Source organism: Camelus ferus, chromosome 18, assembly GCF_009834535.1.
Source record: "Camelus ferus isolate YT-003-E chromosome 18, BCGSAC_Cfer_1.0, whole genome shotgun sequence".
NCBI lineage: Eukaryota > Metazoa > Chordata > Mammalia > Artiodactyla > Camelidae > Camelus > Camelus ferus.
The window spans coordinates 18,425,257-18,433,757 of NC_045713.1; the positions used below are offsets into that span (position 1 = coordinate 18,425,257).

At 47.6% G+C, this 8,501-nt stretch overlaps 1 long non-coding RNA gene across 1 annotated transcript; it reads right to left on the bottom strand.

Moving 5' to 3' along the window:
• Positions 1 to 512: 512 nt before the first annotated feature.
• On the bottom strand, positions 513 to 6,988 carry LOC116657556. Its single transcript, XR_004312684.1, has 3 exons — positions 6,633 to 6,988; positions 2,569 to 2,781; positions 513 to 1,985 (listed from the first exon to the last, which is right to left on the bottom strand). It is a non-coding gene; the product is annotated as an uncharacterized LOC116657556 (long non-coding RNA).
• Between the last annotated feature and the right edge of the window lie 1,513 nt (positions 6,989 to 8,501).

Sequence of the window (8,501 nt, forward strand, 5' to 3'; positions counted from 1 at the left end):
TCAACGTCCCTCGAGCGCCCTCTACTGACAAAAGTGTAGCATCACACTCAATGCAAGGAGAAACGCAGAGCGGACACTAGAACCTGAATTTGGAGCTGAGAGACAGTAAACTGAAAACCGTCGTAGTGGCAGAATCCCCATCTAGGCTCTCTGACCCACAGACTTGGGACCAACATGGCAGGAAGGGCTAAGTGAAAGCCCCTGGAACTTGCCTCTCCCTACAAAGACAACACACCAGTAAAAAAAAATACCACACCCCTGGGAGAGGTGCAGAGATTCATGCCACCACTTCAGTGAGGTTTCTGGGCATTCCGAGGCCTAGAGCACGGAACATAAAGATATGTCCTCCAAGGTGAAAGGCAAGTTGCATCTCATACAACCTGCTCCCTCCAAAAGAGGAACAATGCTTGGTAGCCCTATTTGGATTTTGGAGGCAGTGTATCTCATCAATAGGGTCACCAGTGAGGTACCAGTTTTGAGAGGGACCAGAGCAAGAGAAGGCTCTGTGACATGTTCAGGCTGCAGCACAGCTGCCCTGTCTGTTGGTACCGACGGTCCAGCGGAGCCAGTGACAGGCTAGCAAGCACCAAGAGCAGAATCAAAGCACAGACCCAGAGAATTTTTAGGCTCTTTTCTATAGACAACTATTCTACTTTTGAGAAACAGCTTCTGGCTTGCTGTTGGAACTTAGGGACTGAACACCTAACCAGGGGACATCCGGTGACCATGCAATCTGAGCTTCTCATCACGAATGGGGCGTTTTCTGACCAACCCATCCCCAAGATGGGGTGTGCACAGCGGCGATCTGTCATCACCCGATATAAGAGAGCAGGCTTGGAAAGGCCCAGAAGATACAAGCCATTTACAGGAGCAGGTGGCTCTGGTTGCACGGTCTTCTTTCCCTCAGTCACTTGCTATGGCCACCTGGGGGTGTCCCTTACACCCAGCTGACTGATGAAGACTCACACCTGTGAACAGGTGAGTCTGTCTGACAGGCTGTTATGTCCTGGCCGTGGGCCCTGGTGAACCCGAAGGACTGGGGTGAAGAACAGTCCTGACAGCGGACAGCACTTTGAGCCCCTGGCTGTTCACTACGTCTGACGTGAGACCTACACTAACTCATGGGCAGTTGCTAACGGTTCGGCTGGATGGTCAGGGACTTGGAAGGAACAGGATTGGAAGACTGGTGACAGAGAGGTTTGAGTTCTTATAACCTCTCTTTTAACAGTTCTCCTCAATCAGTTTTACTTCAGTTGGAGCCATTTCATTCAGGGACCCGGCTTGGTCTTCTCGCCTCTGGTTTCCAAGTCCCCTTAGATGGGCTGTTAGCTTTTCTGTAGCTGTTCATGATTTTACTGACTCTCACCACTCAGAACAGGACTGTAGGTTCTCTCAAACAGAGGCAGGCGCTGTAAGACAGCAGTTTCCTCCTGAATGGCCAGGGCTGCCGTAACAAAGTGCCACAGACTGGTGCCTCAAACAACAAAAATTTATTTTCTCACAGTTCTAGAGACTTGAGGTTGGAGATCAAAGTGTCAGCAGGGCTGGTTTCTTCTGAGACCTCTCTCCCGGCTTGTAGACAGCCGTCTTCTCCCCGTGTCTTCACACGATCGTGTGTCTGTGTCTTAATCTCCTCTTCTTGCAGGGACACCAGTCATGTTGGATTAGAACCCACTTCAATCATCTTATTTTAACTTCATTACCTCTCTAAAGACCCTGTCTCACAACATAGTCACATTCTGAGGTACTAGGGGTTAGGACTTTGGCACATGAATTTTTTTGGTGGGTGAGGGAACATTATTCAGCTGATAAGAGACAGTATCAAACATATTTGAAGCCAGTCATCCTACTGTTAAGACATGAAGAGGAAGCCTCACCTACAGGGCTCTTCAAGGGCAGGCGGCAATCTTCTCAAGTGAGTCAACCTGTGTGCAGTTCCCCTCCTGGTCCTCAGAAGTGAGCAGATTAGATCAGCTCTCCCAGGGCTGTATGTCAAGGGAACAGGAGGGAGCCCATTAATTACACCCCTCTTCTTGAGTTCTAGGCCATGTTACTAAATCCCAGAATTAATGATTTATCCATCCACGTCATTGGCAGCACCGGACCATGACGGGCCTCCCCTTGTAGAACTTGGAAGACAGAGGAGTAAAGCAGAACGCAAGTTCTACCCAGCAAGTGCACTCCTGAGTGGAAAAACAGCAAGGGACTGGAATACAGACACCGAATTTCTCTTTCCTGTGTAAGGCAGAAGGAGGGGAGAGGCAGGATTGGATACCAGTGGTCCTCCCTCTGCATAAAGGAAACCCAGGGAGTGGGAGGATGGGTTCTCCCCACCAGCACTGCGAGACAGGGATTCCTGAAGGGACACCCACATTCTCCCCAGCTGAGCGCTTTCATGAATCCAAATGTATCCTTGCTCCACAGCAAATGACTCCAAACTTAACAGCTTAAAACAAGACCCATTTATTATCGCATAGTCCTACAGGCAGATCCTATGGGCTTGGCTGGGTTCTCAGCTTGGGGTCTCATAAGGCCCAAGTCAAATTGTTGACTGGGGTGGGCGCTTACCTAGAAGTTCTGGGGAAGAATCCAATTCCAAGTGAGTTCAGGTTGTTGGCCAAATTCAGTTCCTTGTGATGTTGGGCTGTGTGGGATGTCTTTGTGCTCCCGTCAATGGGGGAACTTCAGAGGCCACCACATTCCTCAGCACATAGGTCCCTTCATCTTCAAGCCAGCACAGGCTTCAGTCCCCCTCATGCTTCACATCTCTGACTTCCTCTTCTGCTACCCGGAGAAAACTCTTTTAAAAGGCTACCCGATTGGGTGATAATCACCATATCTTAACGTCAGCTGACTTGGAACTTTAATTACATCTCCAAAATCCCTTCACTGCAGTACCTAGATTAGTGTTTGATTGCATAACTAAGGGCAGGAGTTTTAGGGGCTTATCTTTAGAATTCTGCCTATTACCCAGGAATCCCTGTCTTTGCCCCAAACCTTGAGAGAAAGCTGCCTCTCTGCCACAGCTTTCTTAGATCCTAGCCTGGCACAAAAGATAAGAAAATGTGGTAGACATTCTCTCTGGAGAGACCACAGTCAACTACTCAGCTTTATATGAATTAGGAAAAGGTGATCTTGGGGGGAGGTTATAGCTCAGTGGTAGAGTGTGCGCTTAGCATGCACAGGGTCCTGGGTTCAACCCCCAGTACCTCCATCAAATAAATAAGTAAACAAACCTAATTACCTCCCCTCTCAAAAAAAATTAAAAAATAAATACCCACAAAGAAATAGCAAATAAAAAATTTTAAAAAGTGCCCTTTCCTTATACAGATCACTGTTTACCAGGAAGTGAACAGCACTTCCAAGAGTTGTGCAGTGCACAACCTGTACACTTATGAGCAGTGGCCTCGATCCCAGTAGGATCAGACACACCCTGTGCTTTCCAACCACTTGCCCGCACTAGCTATTGTCTATAGAGACATTTTTTCCCAGAACCCTTCTTTCTGACATTCTTCACTGGTTTATAAAAATCTGTTGATGATTTAGGGAAAATGCAAAACAAAATGGCCATCAATTGATCTGAATAGGGTGAAGAATTAATACTCAGAAAAAAAATTTTTCCCACTGGTCGGATCTAATCTGTTTGGTCATATCCATAAGTAAATAGCCCAGATCTTCCAAGGAGCAAACCCTGAATTCAAAGCAATGTTAAGTCATAATAGCAGCCACTGTTATTCAGTGCCTATATCTAAATACATGTATCTATGTGTACATCAGACATACAGACACACATATATACATAGATATTACTGTGTGTATATATACAAATGTGTGTATATATACAAAACAGCACACACACACTCACTCACATACATACATAATCTCTTTTAATCCTCAGGGAACCCTGTCAAGTAGGGATTATTATCCCCACCAGACAGACAAGGAAACTGAGGCCTGGTGATTTTATACTACTTGCCCAAGGTCAAGGATAAAAAGAAGCTAAGTCGACTCAAACTCATGACATCTGATGCAAAGCCCACGCTCCTAACCACTTATGTGGAGATTAGCGAGTGCCTGTGCCCTGATTTGAGACCTTTAGTCTTTGCCTAGTGTTTGCTGAATGACTGAATGACCACCTGATCAGATCAGCCAGGCAGCAAGCATGCCTGTGACAGCTCCTCTCTGCTCTGTCTCTCTGATGTTGGCTCCTGCTACCACCCTCTTCCTTTTCCAGTAAATTGGCTCATCTGAATTGGACGTGAGAGCGTCCTTTGTTGCAGGCCCTGAGCCAAGTGTTTTACCTGCATCTTCTCCTTTAAAGTGAAGTAAGAACCCACTGATAGATTATTTCATATTTGAGAGGCTTCTAGGCTGGAGGGAACATCCACTACCTTCTGTACTGGAATGCTCAGTTTATTAGACTCTACCAAAAAAACAGGAAAAATTTGAAAGCTGTTCTTTTCCGTGGGGGATTTAGGCTTTGATTACAAATTTAACGAATTAAATTATTGTAACTAATTTAAACTGCAAATACAAATTCAGTTTGTCTGATTCTTCTGACTATTTCATATGCTTTAAGCATACACAAATACAGTAATTACAGAATTTATGAAAACTCTGGCCATCAAAACTGGTCATAAAAGTGCTAAAACTCTGGATTTAACTCTTCCTTATTCTGACACCATCATGAGGTCCCAGTTTTTATACCTTTCTAGGGTTTCAGTAATTCTATCAGTTATTATTTTTAGAACTTTTTAGAGTTTATATAATCCTACTAGATCTGAAAGAAAAAGGAAACTGTCTAAGAATCAACTGAGGTTGTAGGTTCTGGCGGGAGATATGGGACCAGTTTGCACAGTTCTAAGGGGGCAAACCTGAGCTGCTGGTCATTAGCCCCAGCACCTGTTCATGGGAAAGTTTTTCTTGTTACCTGTGGGGCTTTTAAGTCCCTCCCTCCCTACCCCATCCCTCCCTCCTTTTCTACTTTTCTCTTCCTTCCTTCCTCTCTCTTTCTTCTGTGTGTTTGGTTTTTTTTTTTTTAACTTTTTATTATGGAGAATTTCAAACACATACAAAAGTAAATATAATAGTATGTATCTGGCATCTCCAGGAACCCACCACTCAGCTTTAACAATTACAACTCACGGCCACTGACTCTTTTCTCCTACTATTTTGAAGCAAATCTCAGACATCTCAGAATCTCATCTGAATTATTTCAGTATGATTCTCTAAAAGGTTAAGGACTTTAAACAATATAAAAATAATCAGAATCATATGTATCTATTCTTAGTAAAACTACTTTTTCTTTACATTATTAACTCCACTTTTGGGTAGCTTATGGTCTCACAGCCTTTCCCAGACATTTCCCTTAAGCATATCGATTGTTGTATTTGGGGGGAGGGGGTGCTCAATACCTCAGCAGGATGCTTGTAGACCCATCCTGATTTTTCTTGCTTCAAGAAATGGAATCAGCTACCCTCCTAGGACTCCTGGTTATTTTAATGGTAAATAATATGATACCAACACTCAGCACTAGAGGTATACATAGAGTTAGTAGAGGGGGCCTGGACCTCCCTTGGCAGTGACAGAATTGAAAAAAGTTTTCTGTAAGGTACAGGTTTATACTGGTCTTTCCAACTAAACATAAGGCTGCTGTGCCGCCCCCCCCCCCCCCCCCCCCCCGCTTCCTGATGGTCGGTGGCTCCGCTACTCTTCCCCCCACCTTACAGCTGAACGAACTGAAACTGTAAGAAGTTATGTAAGTTGCCTCAAATCACACTGCAAGTAACTGTAGAGCTGCCCGGCTCTGTCAAATTTCAGACACTGAGCTCCCAAGGGACTCAGCCTCAAGCTCTGCCTGCTGTTGGAAATACCGCACTTGGTCGTTGGTAAAGACTTTGTACCAAGTTGTCCCATTTAGGACTCCCGAGGCAGGGTCCTTCTAGTCTTAATGTGCGTGAGGAGAAGAAAATACGCTACAGATCCTTCTTTCCTCCCCGCAGGATTCGGGAGTGAGGATGACAAGGAGAGCCCTCCACGAGAAAGGCCTGAAAACAGAGCCCCTCAGGCGGCTCCTTCCCAGGAGGGGCCTCCGCACCCACGCCCGGCCCAGTTCGGCGGCGCCGCCGGACCCCAGAGCTCCCGGCGGAGGAAGCAAGACCCCGAGGGCTCCCCGGACGATCCCCCAGGGAAAGGGGAGGTGAGCCGGCTCCCCAGGGAAGGCGAGCCCCTTAGGCTTCCCTTGGCCGCCCCAAGATCCAGCCAGCCACCCACCCGTGCCCCTGAGGGCGCAAAGGGCTTCCCAGCTCCAGAGCCGCCGCGGGAACATCGCGGGCGAGCGGCCCCAGCCTGCCCCGAACCTAAGGTCCCAGCACCCAGCTAGCTCGCCACCGACTCTCGCGCAGAGCGGGCTCAACGGCACCCCCAAGAATGGGGAGGGCTTCGGGCACAATCGGACCACATCCGACGCCTGAGGACGCGTCGCAGCCAGAGGCCTCGGAGTGCGCAGTCGGCGCCGGGCCTCCAGCAGCCTCGCGCGGAGGCCCGGGGAGGCCACGCCTCCGCGGAGACCCTGCGCCACACGCCCACCACCCCGACCCCACCCACTACCTAACGCCTCCCCGCAGGCCCACCGATGCCAGGCCCGCGGGTGGGTTCCGTCGATCGCCGGAGGACCTGCAGCAAGGGCTTCCTGAGGGTGCCAGCCTCGCCAGTCCCCCGGGAGCCCACGGGGGCGGGAAGCGTTTCCACCCTGGCGCCCGCCTCTCCGCGGGCCTGCGTGGGAACCGGGAAGGCGGCCCGGGCTGGTGAGGGGACACCCGAAGCGTCTGGCACAGCCCTGAGCCGGCCCCAGCAGACCCAGCTGGAGAAGGCCCGGGGCGAATGACCCTCTGAGGGGTTCCAAGGGCTGCAAGCAAGCTCGTGTTTGCCCACTTCACTGCTGGGCCTGTCGTGCTAGGAAATCACCACGTCTCCCACTTGTGGAGGGCTTACTCTGTGCCAGGCTTTGTGATTTATATGATTCATTCAGTCTTCACAGCATCTCTGTGCCATTGGTGTTCTCATTATCAGCATTTTACAGAAGGAGAAACTGTCTCAGAGAGGTTAAGGGACCAGCCCAAGGTCCCACAGCCAGTATGTGGCAGAACCAGCATTCAGACCCAGGTCTGCCTGCCTGACTCCACAGCCCGCCCACTGGTACACGAATGAAGGGCAATCCATTTTTCCGTGATAATTGTATGAAACACTTTTTATACTAAAGCAAGCAGATCCCCCCTGAAATGAAAATGAACATTTGCACCAACCATTGAGAAGAAACTTGAGACATCGTAGAAATTCCATGCCAGGGCCAATGCTGCCGGCTCAGCCCCTGGTTCCCTGAAGTGACATTGCAGACCTCTGCCTTTAGAGGGATGTCGGCCAGCCAAGCTCTGCTCCAGGACCAGCTCCTGTTTGGAGCCTTCCTGGAGGCCAAGGAAGATGGCCTCTCCACAGTTTGCGATCCCACTGAATTGCTTAGGAATTTCATCCAGTTCTAAATTCCCAAAAGTTATTAATCTACAGTTGGGGATTCAAAGATTGGAACTCTTGGGAATTCCTGAAATCATGGTATTCTGTATTTTTCATAACTTTCTATTTTTTTTTTAATAAATAAGAAATACACATGTAGTAGTAGTTACAAAGAACTGTAGGCTACAGCAAATATTCAGAAATGAGAAAATACCAGAGAACATTATTGGGTAGTATTCAGATCACAAAATGTTTAAACCTTCAGCAAAATTAACTGCACTACATAGAATCATGTGTTGAAATTGCCAATCAAAGGACTTGTTTCTAAAACTTTTTATTTCTTGGAACATCAGTCATAGGATAAGATATACATGTAAACAGATTAATATTTATTTTAACTTGTTAGAATGGCTCACTGTTAACAGCAGGTAGGGCCATTCATATGTTTCTAATATGGCAACAGCTACAAAAGAGACTAATCAGATTATGACCACTTCTCTCCTATGTGCGCCTATCCCAGGTTCCAGAAAGGCCTACCTTAACCTTGGACTCCATGTGTCAGCATTTCCTTCTCGTGCTTTCTACTTGACGTCAGTGATTCCTTCAAACCAGGAATGCCTGGTTGTTTATTGTTAAGCATTAATTCTCCCAGGAGAATTATAATCCTTTTTCCTATCTCCCCGATTTCTTGACTGATGGTTCTTGGGATTCAGAAAAACAGAAATTTCCTGAAAACTGTCAGAGAATTATTGTTCTGAGCTGAGCAGAGTTGGCCCAGCAAACCTGCTGCGGAAATAATTGTCTAGAGTATTGTCAGCCCCAGTCGCTGAAGCCTCATGGTCTCAAGAGCCTCAAAGCCAGAAGATCCAATTATGGACTCCAGCTCGGCCAGTTCCTGGTTGTGAGACCTTGGACAAGTTACTTTACCTCTCTGGGCTTCAATTTAAAGGACAGAATGATAACCTGAGGAAAAATGTACTTGCTTTGTGAGG